This window comes from Pyrgilauda ruficollis, unplaced genomic scaffold, assembly GCF_017590135.1.
Source record: "Pyrgilauda ruficollis isolate IOZ18807 unplaced genomic scaffold, ASM1759013v1 scaffold43, whole genome shotgun sequence".
NCBI classification, from domain to species: Eukaryota; Metazoa; Chordata; class Aves; order Passeriformes; family Passeridae; genus Pyrgilauda; species Pyrgilauda ruficollis.
The window spans coordinates 539,326-556,871 of record NW_024525823.1 but is presented as its reverse complement, the minus strand read 5'-3'; positions in this window follow the sequence as shown (position 1 = coordinate 556,871).

The window sequence follows — 17,546 nt, the reverse complement described above, 5'->3', positions numbered from 1 at the left end:
GATGAGATACATACACAGGTCATAAAGGAACTGGTGTACAAAGTGACTAAGCCACTATCCATCATATTTTAGAAATGGTGACAGTCTTGTGAAGTTAATGCTGTTTGTAAAAGGGAAACATAATGCTTTTTTTTTATAAAAGAAAATAGGGAAGACCCCAAGAACTTCAGGCCACTCTGTTCAACATCGATACTTCGCAAGGTCGTGGAGCAGAGCCTCCTGGAATTATGTCAACGCTCATAGGAAATAAAGAGTTGATTGGTGATGGCCAACATGGATTCCCTGTGTCTGAAGATCATGCCTGACAAAATTTGTGGCCTCCTACAACAAGGTTAGAGCATTGGTGGATAATGGAAGGACAATTGAGGTCATCTACCTGGACTTCTGCAAAGCATTTGATGCTGTCCTGCATGGCATCCCTATCCCTAATGATGGGTGTACCCCTTAGTGGAGAGGGAATTGGCTGGATGGTCACACTCTAAGGGTTGTGGTAAATGGCTGGATGGCCAAGTGCACGGCAGTGACAAGTGGTGTTCCTCGGATGTCAGTACTGTGTCCAGCACTGTTCAATATCTTTGCCAGTGGTTTGGACAGTGGGATTGATTGCACTGTCAGCATTTTCACTGACACCAAGCTGTGTGGTGTGTTCAACACACTGGAGGGACTGGATACTATTCAGAGGAACCACAACAGGCTTGAGAGGCTGGATGCAAACCTCATGAAGTCCAGCAAGGCCAAGTGCAAAGTCCTGCATCTGGGTAGGGGCAATCCCAAGCATAAATAGAGTCTGGGAGAATGAATTAACAGAAGTCCATGACATGTGAGTTGGAGGAGGAGTGAGTTCAGAGAGAGCCACAAAAAATAATCAGAAGAAAGGAGTACTTCTCCAGCGAAGACGGGCTGAGGAAGCAGTGATGTTCAGCCTGGACAAGAGAAGGCTTCAGACAGACTTTTCAGTACCTGAAGGGAACCTACAGGAAAGACGGAGAAGGACTCTTTACAAGGCCATGAAGTGGTAAGACAAGAGGGAATGGCTTTAACTGGAAAGAGAGCAGGTTTTGATTTAGACGTTAGGAAGAAATTCTTTGCTGTGAGGGTGGTGAGCTACTGGAACAGGTTGCCCAAAGCTGTGGATGCCTCATGCCTCCATGTGTTCAAGTCCCTATTGGATACTGCTTCGATCAACCTTGTCTAGTGGAAGGTGTCACTACACACGACAAAGAAGTTGGAACTAAATGATCTCCCAATCTACACCATTCTGTGATTTATTCATTGCTCACAAAAATAACATCAGACCCCACAGGTTTGTCAGAAAATGTTGTTGAAGTTTCTCTTCTTTTTCATATTTTTGTAACTGACTTCAAGAGCAGAAATTGTCCATTCTGCCATACTAAATGACAGTTTCAGGAAATTTTTGAAAGACATCAAAGATAAAGTAACAAATACTTCTGTAAACCTTTATTTTACCACATTCAGAAGAAATAAGCTGATAGCCTTATGTACGTACCCAAAAGGTGTAAAAGGCTTGAACTTCAGCCTGACTGAAGTATATTTTGTTATTGTTCCATGTTTTGGTTTTACTTAATGTATATTACTTCTTTGAATTCTGATTTTCTGAGTAATGTTATTAGATGCTAAGGATATGTATCTGAGACTGCAATCTTATCTTTCACATTTCTGCTCTTTTGAATACTTTATGTTCTCCATTCTGCTATTATCACTGGAAAATAGTAAACTATATATTCATGAGATTGAGTTATGTTAAATATGCATAGTAGAGAAGAAAAGAAACATTTTTTTAAATGTCAGAACATATTGTCCATGTTCGATTTCCTGGTTTTACAACAAAGGGTATCTATTCCTACCTGTCTCCCCTGTATGACATGCTTTTGAGTAGTAATCTCATTCTGACCTTTTTTCTTTGAAGATGTAAGTGAATTTGCACAGTCACACCAGCTGTGATGACTTATAGAGTGTCTTTTAGTGAATACTGAAAAAAACCTCACAAACAAGTATTTGATATTGAAACAGCAGAGTAACTACAGAAAAAAAAAAAAGGCAAATCTAGCTATGTACTGGGAGATGTTGCTGCATTTTGCAAGATAACTGTACTTATTTCTCTTTTGATCCCTTAGGGTTATTTGAGGGAAAAAAGGCTGTTGCTTCTCACTAGTTAATAACTGGTTTCTTTCTCTTCAGGTGGAGCAAAAGTAGACTGCCTTAAATACAAGTCTTATGGGGAGCTGCTGAGGGAACTGGAGTTGTTTAGCCTGAAGAAATGGAGACTTGGGGGAGATCTTACCACTCCCTAAAACTACTTGAAAGGAGATTGTAGTGATGTCTGTTCTCCCAAATAACAAGTGATAGAACAAGTGGAAATGGCCTCAAAGTTGCAGCAAAGAAGGCTTAGATTGAAAGCTAGGGGAAAAAGATTTGTCCAGCCTTGGAAGAGGATGCCCAGAGAAGTGGTGGAGTCACCATTCCTGGAGGTATTTAAAAGTTGTGTCACTTAGGGACATGGTTCAGTGGTCGACTTAACTATGTTAATGGTTGGACTCAACAGTCTTGCAGATATTTTCCAACCTAAGTGATTTTATGATTCTGTATGCTTTTATTTACAGATACAATGTGGAGGTGAGGGTGATGCAGCTCAAATATTCAATGCAAGGAACTTGCACAAAAGAAAATTCTTTTTTAAGAGAGCAAGATCACAATTTCTAAAGTGTACAAATCTCTGTCATTTTGTGGAGTTTTTCACATATGTGCTTCAGACATACCTTATTTTGGGTAGTTTATGATCTCATCTGCAGGGTATGAGGTAAGATTTAGTTAAGAAATGACTCACCATGCAGCTTCTGCTACTGAAGAGTTTTTAGAGCAGGATGGGCAATCATTTTAGAGTTTGCCATTGTCTCTGTGCATCAGTATTTCTTGTTTCAGCCTACGCCTCCAAGGAACCAAAAGTTCTCCAGACTGGGAGGTTGTTTTGTTTGGGATTGGTTTGTGATTGTGCTTGCAAATAGTCTGGTTTAACAGGTTTTAGCTCATTTTCCATGTAGTCTTTTGACAGTTCCAGATTTCAAGCACTTGAAAGAGGAACTGAGAATCACATTTTGATAACATCTTCATCAGTCAGAGCAATTTGCTTTTCGTTCTTCAAAAGGAGATAAAAGAGGAGGATGTGTGTGACACATTTCAGCATTGTCAGGGCTTCTGCCTTTGCAACAAACAACCTTACTACATATTCATCATAGAAATATTAGGACCTAGCACACCAACCACCTGCCTGGGATATCGAGATGTCACAACAAGAGTTTCAACTTATTGAAAATGCAGAGTGAAAAGGCAATACTTTTAATCCTATCCATCTTTTTTGGGGTTTTTTTGGTTTTTTTTTTTTTTGGTTTTTTTTTTTTTTTTACAGGTAACAGTTTTGTGTCTAAGTAGCTCCTGTAGCACACATATTTAGATTAGCAAGGAAAAGTTTTATAAAGATCCCATTTTCCCCAGCTTCTTCATGCACATTTTGTTGTGAGAATTTGATATGTCAACAGTAAGACTAGTTATCCTCAGCTGGTCTCCTCAGCTGGTAGGCAGGAATGGGGAGTAGAATGAACCCCCTGTAATCCAGGAGAAAGTAATTAGTGATCTACTGAGCCAATTAAAAGCTCACAAGTCTATGGGACCAGATGGGATTCATCTTCTCTCATTTTATGAGGGAACTGCCAGAACTCACTGTGCTGCTTTCCACCAAATATCTTTCCTCCCGTGGCTAACGGGGGAGGTTCTAGCATGACATCCACCTACAAGAAAGGTTGGAAGGAGGATTCAGGGGAGGACAAGCCTATCAGCCTGACTTGCTGCCCAGCAAGGTTATGGAGCAGTTTATCCTGAATGAGATCACACTGCGCCTACAGGCAAGGGTTCAGACCCAGACAACATGGGCTTAGGAAAGGCAGGTGCTGCCTCAATAAACTGATCTTCTTTTATGACCAGGTGACCCATCTAGCAGATGAGGCTGTGGACATAGTATATCTGGACTTCAGCAAAGTTTTCAACGCCATCTCCCATGACATATTCCTGGGAAAGTTGGCAGCCCATGTGTCTCAATCTGCATGTGCAGAGAGGGAGGAAAGTCTGAAAATACCCAGAGCAAGATTAAGACACAAATGAGGTCAAATGTTTGTAACAAAAATAATAATTTACTTTTATTTACTATCAAGGAAGAGAGCAAGGAGGAAAGACAGGAAAGCAATGAAAAGCATAAAATTACAGAAGGGCAGGAAGGTTCTGCAGATGGACCTTGGCAGGCTGGATTGATGGATTGAAATCAACATCATGAGGTTGATTTCATCATGCCAGGGCCTGCACTTTGGCTATGAAAACCTCATGCTGAGCTACAGGCTGGGGAAAGGGTGGCTGAAAAGTGTCCAAGTGGGAAAGGCCATGGGGGTCGACAGCCACTTCATCATGAGCCAGCCATGTGCACAGGTAGCCAAGAGGACCAATGGCATCCGGGTTTGTATCAGTAGTGTTCCCAGCAGGACTAGGAAAGACATTCTTCCCCTGTGCAGCTGTGAGGCTGCACCTTGAGTGCTGTGTCAAGTACTGCAGCCCTCAACTCAGGAGGGACATTGAAGCACTAGAGCAGGTCCAGAGAACAACAATTAAACTCGTGAAGGGTCTGGGGGAAAAGCCCTATGAGGAGCAGCTGAAGGAGCTGGGATCATTTAGCATGGAGAAAAGGAGATCCAAGGGTGACATTATCACTCTCTACATCTCCCTGAAAGGAGGCTGTAGCCACATGGGGGTTGGATCCTTCTCCCAGGCAACTAGCAGCAGGACAAGAGGTGACAGTCTTAAACTGCACCAGAGAGGTTTAGTCTGGAGATTGGGAAGAATTTCTTTACAGAAGGGATCATATAGATATTGTAATGGTCTGCCGAGGGAGGTGGTGGAGTCAGCATTCCGGAGGGTGTTAAAGGAAAGACTGGACATGGTACTCAGTGCCAAGATCTAGTTGACAGGGTGGTGTTCCGTCATAGGTTGGACTAGATAATCTCAGAGATTTTTCCAATCTAACTGACCCTGTGATTATGGGATTTTTTGATATAAGACATGAGTTTCCAGAGGGTGAGAACATTCAAATACTTTTCTGATGGCTAATAAGTCTCTAGAGCACAATCAAGAAAAAAAATTTATTCTCTTCTTCTTACTGTCCTTTTAGTCTGCTGAAGTTTGCAGGTTGAGAAACTCCATGTTTGTCAGTGAGTTGAAAACTGTGGCCAAAGGCACATCTCTGTCTCTATCTGATCATCACCATATCCCTGATTTAAGCTTCAAATGATGCAACTGCAGGGCACGAATGGCACCATTGGCCTTGATGTATGTCTATAAAGTTTTAACTGTGCATTTAAACTGCTAAATTATGAGCTGCAAAGCTTTAAGTAGTGTCATCTTAGCTCCCAATGCCGGCTTCTATGAGATTGTAAGAGACAGTATGTTTTCCGAGCAATTAAGTTTATTTATAATTGGAAAACAATTCTGAATCATTTCCTCAGTGATGTGCAATGTTTGAGATTATGAACAGGCAATTATCATATCACATCTGATGAATTATAGATTTTAACTGTCAGAGAAATAGATTTCTAATTGGCCATTAAGTATTCCAACAAATAACTACAAGGAGAGACAAGTACAGAAAAAAATTAAGCTTTATTCATACAACATTACATATTTATGTAGCATTTTAGTGCTAAGTAACTATGTAGACAGGAATTAGAAACATGTGTATTCATGTTAATTTCTACCAGTTTCTTAAAATAAATGAATAGATAAAATATTGTGATTGTAATCCAAAGCACAGAAAAATCAATCAACTCTGAGGCCCTTAATAGTCCTGATATACACAATCTTGATCCAGACTGGCACATTGAATTTTAAATATCTCTTTCTTTCTGGTGAGAAGGCTAGTGAAAGCAAGGTACACACACACACACACACGTGTGTGTGCACCATAAATGTGAGTGTGACAGAGGGAGACACTTCATGGTATTTTGTTAAGTTAAATATTTTTGAACAAGGTGAAGAGTAGTATATACTTTTTACACTGTACTGGTGTTATATATCTGTGTTATATGTAACAACTAACGCAAAAAAATTCCCTGTAGATTTCATTGAATATTTTATGCCATTCTCATGCTGCTGACCCAGTCAGACCTTTGATACATAGACATTTGACAATACAAATTGATGTAAAAGAATCTTGTTAATATACTACAAAAACTTGCCACTATATTGTGTACATTGATTCAATAATAGCTCTAGCCTGATAATATACACAAGTATTCCCAGGACCTAACACTAAGCTTTTAGGTGCTCAAACTGGACAGCTAGTGTAACAGTGGCTTAGATACCAGAGCCACAGGAGCAAGAAATTCAGTAATGGAAAATGATATTAGGAAGAAATTCTTTACTGTGAGGGTGGTGAGGCACTGGAAAAGGTTGCCCAGAGGATGCTGCATCCCTGGAAGGGTTCAAGACCATGTTGGATGGGGCTCTGAGCAACCTGGTCTAATGATATGTGCGTTGGAAATGCATGATTTTTAAGGTCTGTTTCAACCAAAAGTATTCTATGATTCATGAAGTCCCATAGAAATGTACAATAAATTGACATGGCTAGACACTAGAGCAATGGATCCTTAGGTATTCTTGGGTACAAGAGGATCATGGAGTCCATCTCTTGAGAGAATGGCCCCTATGGAGATTGAACCCATGACCTTGACATTAGCACCATGACATTATTAGCACCATGCTCTAACCAACTTATTGTCAAATGCAAAAGCTATTTTGGTAGAGAAACATCCTTTACATTTATTGAAGAACAATCTTCTAAGTCTTCTTAGTAAGTCTTCTAAGAAAATAGGTAAACCATTTGGTTTCTTAATTAATGCATGAAATATCTGCAACTGATATGAAAAAGTACTTTCTTTTATTTATGAATAAAAAAAAAAGGCAGACTTTTCTTTTTGTTTGATTCCTTTTCAGGGAGCAATTTATTCCTTTAGGATCAGACTATAAAGGCCTCCGTATGGGGCTGCAGCTCTAAGTAGTTAGAAATAGAGGCTAGTGCATTATACAGAAAATTGTCATTAGCAAGCCCTCACAATGTAAATGCATTGTGTTTGTGCTATGCTGTCTAGCTGCTAAATTATTGTGTGGTTGTTTGTTGAAATCTTTGCATCTTCTGTAAGCCACTTGTCTAAGAACTAGACTCTTCCCTTTGTGGCAGCATTACAGTAGCCATAAAGGGAGGATGATGAAGTGAAATTTCAAACTGAGTTTAAATGTGAAGGATTAACAGGAAGCAATTTCTATGTGGCAGCCTTCATCATTCTGGCTTGCTACAAGAAGGATCTGTAGATAATTCAGATTTTTTCTGTGCTGCTTCAGTAATCTTGGGTTGAAACAAAGGTTGTATTTATTAAACTACTGTCGAATTTTGCCAGAGTTGCTTCATTGAGAATATCTATAGAATCATGGCCCTACAAACATTTTGTCCTGACATATTCTATTTAAATAAGTAGTAAAATACAGGGTTGCAAATTTTTAATTTTTTTTTAATATGAAATGAGCCACTTACAAGTTCTAGTAAGAAATAAATCTTTTGAACTAACACTAAAATATGTTTTTGGGAAATAACATGCCTGTGTAAGAAATCCTGGGCCAAGTTTTTGGCTTCCCTCCTATTTACTTCAATATCAAGTGCATTTTCATCTCTCAACAGAAAACAGTGACCTTTTTTCAGGGAAAAGGTACTTCAGATATTTTTAAATAGATACTAAAAAAAATCCAAACATCTTGTCACCACTATGTGTCTCATGATATGTCAAAGCAAAAAGCTCTCCCACAATCAGCTCTGTCATTTGGTGGGGAAGATCTATTCAGAGGTCAATAAATACCTTCATAATGAAACCAACGTCCTTTTTAATGGAAAGAAGATTGATTCAAACACTGAAGTTCCTTAAGCTTGTTCATTGACTGAAGAATATATTGTATAGATTGAGTATCTCACCTGACCTTAGTGAAGTGGACTACAGAGAAGAAGATGGTTTTCAGCACCAAGACTAAGACAGAAAACCTAAAAAAAATGTTGTATTCACAATATGTGCATCATCTGAATTACATGCTGGAATGGCTCATCATCCAGATGATCCAGATGATCTCATCTGCTTCTTCTTGTTTGCCTACATCCTAGTTTCCATGAAAAACAAATCAAGAAGGATATCCCTAACAAAAGCCAGTACATGTTGTAGAGTTACCCACTCTGGGCAATGCGGGGATCAGGTCAATACGAGTGCCCCAGTATGTCATAGATAAATGTGTGAGTGTATTGCTGCATAGAGGATAGTGTCTGCCTGTATTTGGAAAACGTCACTTTACATGCAGATATACTAGTGTAAAGTAATGAAGTCCCATGTGGTAAATGTCAATCAATACCTATTCCAAGGTTAAAGTACAACCAGCAATTCTGTGATAGGGATTCAAAGCACAGAATCAATTAACTTTCATTTTGTTTAGTGCTTTTTTTTTAGTGTCTTCTAAAGCATGTTTATGATTCTCAGTGAAACTTGGCGCAAACTTCCAAAAAACCTATTCAGTATGAATTTGTGTGTGTACATATATATCCATGTAGAAATAGTAATAATATATGGATTGTGTAGATTTGTAAATTTTTATCATTTGCTGATTTATTGCACAAAATTGTTGCAATATTAGTACTAGTTACAAAGCATGCAAGTCTTCATATTCTAACTATGCTTAATCTGCAATGTTTCTCATAATTCATCTGTAGTATAATTGCATGTGGATATGGCTAATGGGAAAATCAGATTAGGTCATTTAAGGCAGTTGCTACTTTAATGGATAAGCAGCATAGATCTAGCACTGTGGTGACAATCATATAAGACATATATTTGCATACATACATACATAGAAAGAATACAGTACACATAGAAATACAGCTTTGTCTCACTCATTTCAGTAAGAGGCACATTCTTACATAGATGTATATGTATATACAGAAAGAGAAATGAGTCACTGATGGGGTTTTGATTAATTGAATATTAATAATGAAAATTTATTTCAGAACACTAAAATCAACAAGTGCCATTATCTTAAATTAAATGTGTTTGTGTTCATTTCAGGTAAAAGTTTGTCAGATTGCTGCACAAAGCATGGACTGAATTTTAGTTCTGATGCCAGAAGAATGCAGCTCTTCTTCAGTGGTGAATGATATATCTGTACCTGCCCCTGCTTAATAGTCTCCAACTCTTTCAGACAGGGTAGAGTGGGGTCAATTTTAACCAAGCCTCACTAGTTGCAGTTTAACCAGTTTGGAATATACTAAAAGTCAGTGCTAAGTAGGCAGTTTCCTTTAACGTTATATAAGTGTTTGTTATGAGACCAGATATACCATCTTAATGCCCCAGGGCATTTTATAGAGCAGAGAGTCCAGAGAGATGTGATTAGAATCACACTGGGATTGCCACAGTCAATCTCAAGAAATTCTCTATCTGGATAATAATCAAGAGCAAAAATAAACTATCACATTATACACATATATCTCCATTTATTTGTTTTGCCAAGTGAAGCCACAACTAAAGAATGGGCCTTTTTTAGTGTATTTTCAAGGTCACACCATGTACTTGTTTCTCCTGAAAAGGCTATAAATTTGCTGAGTGAACCCATAGGAGCAAACAGTTGATAACAAATGGACTCTCTGAGGTAATCTAAGATTGTGCACTCAGTTGCTAATTCTGTATCTTCTTGACTTTTAAAATTACTTTGCTTTCTGTGATGATGAGACTGTGAGAAAACATCCAGATAGGCCACAAATATAGCATACACACACAAAAACACACACATAGAGAAAAAATCACTCAATCCACTGTGTTCTGGAGGAGAAGAATGTAAACATATATATAGATCCTACAGATCCTATTTTTAATCCTATGGATTAAAAATCCAATTCGAACAACGTTTACTTTGTTCACAATGAGGAAAGTTACCGCTTAGTAGCAAGCCAAGAAATTTAGGGTCCACTGGGAACCAGAAGAGCCATTACATCTGATGAAGTTACAGAGACCATTAAAAAAAATACAAAACCAAAGGGACCCCACCCAACACCATATTTTGGTTTTCTTTCCAGGAAGTTGAAAGTGTTGCATGACTGTAACATCAAGGTAAGAGAGAGTGGAGAATCACACTTTCATTTAAGCACTGCTTTTCATCTGAGACAGTCCCAGGGCTTCTCTTTCAGTTCTCACAACCTGCTTTGAGGCCCGTGGGGGTTATTTTCCCACTTCTAAACTAGTGCAAATTGAGACATGGAAAGTGTAATTGACTCAAGTCCATGAATCCAGTTAGAAGCAAAAGAGTGAACAGCCTCCAAGAGGTTTCCATTCATCTGTTCTCTGAATCTCAAGCATAAAATATCTTAATGTGCTTTCAGTAGCCAATCCTCTTGAGTTTTTTGTGCATGAATTATACTTTGTAAGTGTAGTTGGCTTGTGAAGTTGGAACTTCTTCCTTCGTTTTGGGTGTCTTTTCATTTGAATAACAATAAAGGGAATGCTAAAATGATCCCAATGTTTTCTGTATCCATTGCTAAAAAGATGAGCTCTGCGTGAATGATTATGAAAATAGTGTCAAAATTTGCTTTTATTACCCACAGAAAAGTTTTCCATATAACCAACTGTTTTCAGAGTCAAAACTGTAAGGGTTTTTATATTGGATATAAGGAAAACATTTCTTTGCTGAATGAAATACTGGAATGAGCTGCCCTGGGTAGCAATAGTGGTTGTCACCATCCCTGCAAGTATTTAAAAGACATGTAGATATGACACTTAGGGACATGTTTCAGTGGTGAATTTGGCACCTGTTAAGTTAATGGTTGGACCCAGTGACCTTAGAGGTTCTTTCCAACCTAAATAATTCTATGCTTCCATGAATATGAAAGGGAAACTGTTTTAGAATTCATTTGGTCTTACGATGAACTGTCAGGTGTTTCAACTGCTGTTCAGAGAAAGTCTCCAGGAGGGTGCAGACCTATGCATCTCCAAATAACTGGATTATTTTGTGTACTTAGAAGGTTGCAGCAGCTGCCACTTCTAGGGAATGAATTATACTGGAAAATTTATACTGTGCAATATGCTGAATAACTCTATTTTAATTTATACATTGTTTGTTGGCAGCAATCTGTGACAGTATCAGCTTCTAACATAATTACTATCTCAACCTGAGAACAACTGATACCTTGCAGCAGGCTGATAGGCAATTATTATAGTGTTCACCAGAACATGCTCTGCATTCAGTAAAGCCAACCGTGCAATATTTTTGGAGTTTCTGGAGGTAGGGAGGATGTGTACATAATCCTGCCTTTTAAGTAGATCTATTTTATAATGCACTTTTCATCTAATCTCTCATCCTCAAGACGTAAAATACTGGCTACAAGCTTGTTGATATTTCTCTGGTAGGCTTGATGTTTCTCAGTACATACATGTAGAAAAGCCAAAGAAGAAGCCTATCTGGAAGCACCGCTCAGATAGCTGTGACCCCCACTAGATTTGCCCAGTTCTGACTGATTGTCAGATCTGGAAAAGAAAGACGGATAGAGAAACTTTGTTGTGTGACTCTCACTGTGCTTACTTCACCTGTTGTGTAACACAGATAAACTGGAGAAGCAGAGGTTGATGCAAACCATCAATTGGCCTCATATATGGTGAAAGCAAAGGTATTGTCTTCAGCTTCATGATAAACAGGACCATTAGTGGTTTATGATGACAATCTTTTCAGAAAATAATGCACAGCTGGAACATAGCCCCTCAGAGGTGGAGAGGATCCAGATGTGTGTGGTAGTGTAGTGGAGGTGGTGTTGTTAGATGGGGGAGCCAGGTCACCATCTTCCTGAAGGGTGGGAGCAAGCATCCCCTTTCCTAGATGTACCCTGAGTGCTACTAATCAGCATTTGGGCAGGAGGCTTGCTTGGTATGAGTATGTTGTGTGTCCTGTTCATTACATTTTAAGCTGTGTGTTGCTGAATGTTATGGTTTAGTCCTTCTGGCCACACCAGTTAAATTTCCCTGTAACAAAAATCAGAAAGGAAAGGCTTGCTTTAAGAAGTGAACAGATGTGCAGACAAAGCTAAAAAACACTTAAGGAATTAAACTAAGAGCAGCACTAAGAGCAGCAAAAGAAGTAATACTGCTATGTCAGAAGATGATTTCCAGGAGGTGATTAGATCCTCTACAGCATATCATCTCCTTTCAACACAAACATCAAAAAAATACAATTAAATATCAAATAAAATGAAACAAAATGTCAGGTATATATAAAAAAAATGTAATTCTTAAACAAATGAAGGACTTCAAACTAAACAGTAAAATGAAATCAAATAACTTGTGACATCCTACATTACATATATTTGCCAGGCATCTGAAAAACATTTGTCAGTGTTGTATGCATTTACTTTTAATGCATTTACTGGTACCAAGTTGTGTTTTAAAGTTCTTGGACATTTAGTTCAAGATACATTTTTCTGAGTAGAAGTTACATAGTTAAAATTTATTATGAGATATGAATGGTATGTAGGTGTCTCAGGGCTTTTAATGTTTCTCATCTGTGTGGCTCTTTTTTCTGTGGAATTCTGTGTAGTATCCCTCATTGTAGATTTTCTGTGATTAACCAGTTTTCATTCTTCCCACCTGAGCTTAGTTTGTGAAGATCTGAATATTAAATATGGTGGAAAACAAATTAGCAATATTTTATCAGATCTTAAGTATTTCATTTTACTTATATCTTCAAGCTGTTGCAGAGGAAAACACATCTATAAAATCCTAGCCATTTTGATATAACAGAAAAAAGGTGGAGAAGATTGAAACAGGAAATTGTATCTAGTGGCACTGAAGACAAATTGTATAATCAGAAATCCCTATGTGCCATTGCCATATTCATTTATCATTAAGAGACACATTTCAAAACAGAAAGGGGAGTAAACTTTTTCTCCACTTGTACAGAAAAAGGAGTTGAAAATCACAAAAAATGTATTCTTTTTTAAAGATTAGAGATCTGTCGGTCCCTTGTTTGTTAATTTATCTATGATATACAGTTAAAAATACATTGAATCGTACTTTTACAAATAGTTTATGCTTTCAGACCTGGATTTATTGTAATATGCAAATGTCAGAACATTGTACTTTTTTTTCTAAATTCCTTGTTTAGAGGAAGTGATTTCTCTCCCTGGAATAAACAGTCCACAGGGTGAGGAAATAAAAATACTGCAATGGAAAACTGCAAGTCTCTTATACCTGGCTATATTGCTTCTCAAATAAAGAGTTACATTTATACACAAGTAGCAAACATTGCTGAAAAATACCTGAGGGTCAGTACCGAGAGACAGCTCTTAAATTTTGTGTCACTCTTAATATAAATGAGATTCCTGTGGGAGTGATATGCTAACACTGAAATTTTTTTGTAGTGACTTATGCTACAGTATCTGATTGTCAGGTAGATTTCCAGTTGACAAGGTGATTTCATGGAGAAGCACTTCAGAAAGTATATTGAAGGCAGTTCTATTTATTTATGTGGCAAACAATCTTAAGTTCAGTGCTGTTAGTTTCACACAAAACAACACCTTGGCTATAGAATGAACTCTTGTAGGAAGGTAAAGTCAGTTTATTACTGTTACCTATTTATTATTTATGATGTACTAAAGACCTAGAAATCCCATCCAGGATCAATCTGTAATTAGGCCTGGGTTGAACAGACGGATAAGAATAAAGAAATTCTGGACTCCATAGGTTGTGCAGGTATTTATTTGCAAGTTCTGATCCCCGTTGACGAGAAGAAATCTGTTTGTTTCTCAGGAAGCAGTATGAACATAGAGATTACCTTGCTGAAATCTTGAACATAAGATAATTGATGTATCAGATATGTTAATATTATAGTGTAAGTATTGTAAATCATGTACAGACATACCCAACTCTGTAACTGAGAAGGGACAATGGTCAGAAATTCGCAGATAAATCTCAGATCTGTGAAAATGTGCTTGTGTGTCCAACTGCAAGAGACCACTGAAACGATCCCTTGCACTTGTGATATGAAAACTAAAACAGGAGATTTTAATTGTAGAATCCTAGAGCCATTCAGTTGGGAAAAGACCTTTAAGATCATTAAGTCTAACCATTAACACAGCCAGGACCAACACTAAACCATGTCCTTAAGTGACACATCAATACATATGTTAAATACTTCCAGGGATGGTGATTCTATCACTGACCTTCACAGCCTGTTCCAATGCTTGACGATCCTTTTGATGAAGAAATTTTTCCTTCTATCCAATCAAAACCTCCCCTGGCACAACACTGGGGTGGTTTTGTCTTGTCCTATTCATTGTTACTTTGCCTCCAGACAAGACAACTACAGGTTTGTCAGTTGCTCCCACCACTCTTGTGCTCCAGACCCTTCACCAGCTCTGTTGCCCTGCTCTGGACATCCTCCAGCACTTCAATGTCCTTCGTACTCTGGGGGCCCTAAAACTGAACACATGATGCAAGGTGGGGCTCAGCCATGTCAGGTTCAGGGAGATGGCTGCTGCCCTTATTATCTTGATGGCCACACTATTTTTGGTACACAATGCATTGATGCATCTGATACATTGGCCTTTTTGGCAATATTCTGGCTCATGTTCTGCCAGCTGTTGACCAACATTCCCATCCTTTTTCACTAAGCAGCTTTATATCTACTCTTAGAATCATAGAATCATTAAGTTGAAAATACTTTTAAGGTCATCAAGTCCAGCTGTTAACCAAGTCTGTAACACTGCATGGGTTGTTGTGACACAAGGGCAGCACCTGGCACTTTGCTTTGTTGAACCTCCTACAATTGTTATCAGACCACTGATCCAACCTGTCCACATCTTTCTGCAGAGCCTTCCTGTTCTCCAGCGGATCGACACTCTCACCCAAACTTGGTGTCATCTGCAAACTGACTGAGGATGCACTCAATCCTATTGTTCAGGCCATTGATAAAGATCTTAAACAGGACTGACCCCACACTGATCCTTGGGCAACACTTGTGGTAACCAGCCACCAACTGGATTTACCTCCATTAAACATCACTCTCTGAGCCCAGCTGTCCAGAGAGTTTTCTATCCCCTGAACAGCGCATCCATCCAAGCCATGAGCAGCCAATTTCACCAGGATAATCATGTGGAGAATGGTGTCAGAGGTTTTTTGAAATCTAGGCAGGTATCATCCACAGCCTTTCCCTCATCTACTAACTGGGGCATCTAGTCATAGAAGGAGATTGAGTCAGTCAGGCAGCACTTGCCTTTCATAAAGCCCTGCTGGCTGGACATGATTCCTTGCTTGTCCTGCCTGTGCCATATGACAGGGTTCAAGATGATGTGCTCCTTGACTCCCCAGCACCAAGGTCAGACTGACAGGGCTGTGGTTCCCCAGACCCTCCCTCTGGCCTTTCTTGTAGATGGGCAGCACTTGCCAATCTCCTGTCAGCTGGAACCTCCCTGGTTAACCAGGGCTGCTGGTAAATTATTGAAAGTGTCTTGGTGAGTGATTCTACCAACTCTCTTAGTACCTTTGGGTGGATTCATCTGTCCCCATAGACTTGTGTGTTTTTAAGGGGTGCAGCAGATCACTCACCACTGCATCTTGGATTATGGAGACTTCATTCAGCCCCCTGTCCCTGTATCCCAGGTCAGGGAACTGCGTACCTGAAGAACTGGTCTCACTATTAAAGGCTGAGACAAAGAAAGCTTTAAGTACCTCTGCCTATTTCTCATTTGTCACTGTTTCTCCCTCTATCCAATAAAGGGAGGATTTAAAATTAGCTCTTTTGTTGCTTTTTCTAAAAAGCTTTTTTGTTATCTTTTATGCTAGTCGCCAGATTAAATACTAGTTGAGCTTTGGCGCTGCTAATTTTCCACCTGCATTACTCCAGAGCATCCTTGTAGTCCTCCTGAGTTGCTGCCCTTTCTTCCAAAGGTTGAAAACTCTCCTTTTTCTTCCTGAGCTCCAGCCAAAAGTCCCTGTTTAGCCAGGTCAGTCTTCTTCCCTGATGGCTTGTCTTTTGGCACATGGACATGGCCTTCTCCTGTACCTCTAAGATTTCCTTCTTGATGAATGACCATTTTGCTTATGTGAATTTATAAAGAATGCTCTTATTTTACTGTAGACGCAGTTTTAGCTTTTATAGGCCTGTTAAAGAATCTGATGAAATGTGTTCTAGTGAGTTCACTGAACTATAAATAATGTACAACATGATTATGTCCTTGCTCATGTGGTGTGTTCCACTATGCAGGTCTGGAAGAATATTGATTTCTATTTTTCTGATGAAGCAGGATTAACTGACCACTTATTGAGGGAAGGAATAGATTAGGGGTATGAACTGGAGGAAACAATTCATTCTCCTTAACTGGCTATTTGCATACAAGCGCATGGCTTGAAGGCAGTTCTGGAAGTTCCTCTTAATGTTGTCCTTGAAATCTCATTTCCAGTGTTTAGACACGGTATCAAATATCTCAGTCTACAGGACCACATTTATCAACTGCAAAACACTTTGTATCTTACTCTCTCATTGATCTTTTAAGTAAGTACAAAGCATTCCACATCTTATGAATAACTGAACATATTTTTATCACATGTGAACATTTCCTTACCTACACGATAAAACTGTAGTTTTACAACCAGCTTCTTGATTATTTGCTTATTGACAAAACAAAATATATAATTCCCCCATTCTCTTTGAACACTAAGCTTTTACTAGATTCTTCCAAATTTTTTTTTTGTGTATATTCTCTGTCACTAAGAAAAAGTGATGTAGTGGCATATAACCACAGGCAGCACTATGTATGTTTGTGGAAATCTGTTGACCCTTAAAATAATAATAAAAATGTCACTAAGTTGGCAAAGAAACTCCAAATATCATTCAAAATATCTGTTTCCTGGTGTAAACACTTCTGTCCAAGGCATTGTCATGGTAAAACCATGAATCTTCAGATCTTTTCACGCTTGTCCACACGAACACTTTTACACATCACAGCATGCATTACTGAATCATTTGTCATATTCCTAAGCATTTGTAATAACCAGTTTTACATAAAAGTCTAGTTATTGCTTGTGCAAAGAAATATTTTCAGACATGTCTATGCTTTCTACCACTTCCATGCTCCTATGAGTAGTATTTTTTAAATATATTTGCCATTAACACAGTTGTTTGGAATTACTGTTGTTATAACACCATTTTTAGCACACTAAACTCAGAAACTTCACATTCAAGTTATTTCTACTTGTTTGTTTATTTAGTTAGTTGGTTGATTGGAGGGGTGGGTGGGTTTTGGTGTGTTTGGGTTTTTATCCTTTTGGCTTAAGAGAAGGTAACTGCTATTTTTATTTTCAGTTTTCTGTTTTAAGGGTCAAAGTTTCTAAATACTGACATTCTTGAGAGTAGCTATTTAATTTTTTAGT